Consider the following 582-nt stretch of genomic DNA (forward strand, 5'->3'; position numbering starts at 1 on the left):
AGAATAGAATCTGAGTCTGTGGCATGGAATGTGAGAAATCTAGCACTGAATGAGCACAGGCCCCTCTTAGGTGATACAGAGGCCAAAATGGCAATGACAGGGTAAAGTGGCAATTAAGAACCATGGCTCTAGATTCTAAGAAATCTGACTTCCAAATCTAGCCCTACTCTTCCTAGCACTTTGACCCAAAGTAAGTTTTACTACAAATGGAACAAATATCAGAAGGATAATTTTGTAGGGAAATTTAAGTTGCATATAAGGAGACACATTTACACTTAGTAAAAATAAACGGACTATATCATCTTAATTATTACTATCTGCCATGGGCTTTGATTTGAAAGGAGACACAGACATAAACATGAATAAATGTCAATTAAAATATGTTACCTTAAAAAATATATAAAAGTAGCATCTAGGGTCTTCAAAGCTTGTGAGTAGCCATCTAAGTTACTCCTCTGATCTCACCTGTCTGGAGCAAGGGAGCATGAAGAAAACCAAAGACCCAAGGGAAAGATTAGTCCAAAGGACTAATGGACTGCAATTACCACAGTCTCCACCAGACTGAGTCCAACATGGCTAGAT

Source organism: Trichechus manatus, unplaced genomic scaffold (assembly GCF_000243295.1).
Source record: "Trichechus manatus latirostris isolate Lorelei unplaced genomic scaffold, TriManLat1.0 scaffold00290, whole genome shotgun sequence".
In the NCBI taxonomy this organism is placed as follows: Eukaryota; Metazoa; Chordata; class Mammalia; order Sirenia; family Trichechidae; genus Trichechus; species Trichechus manatus.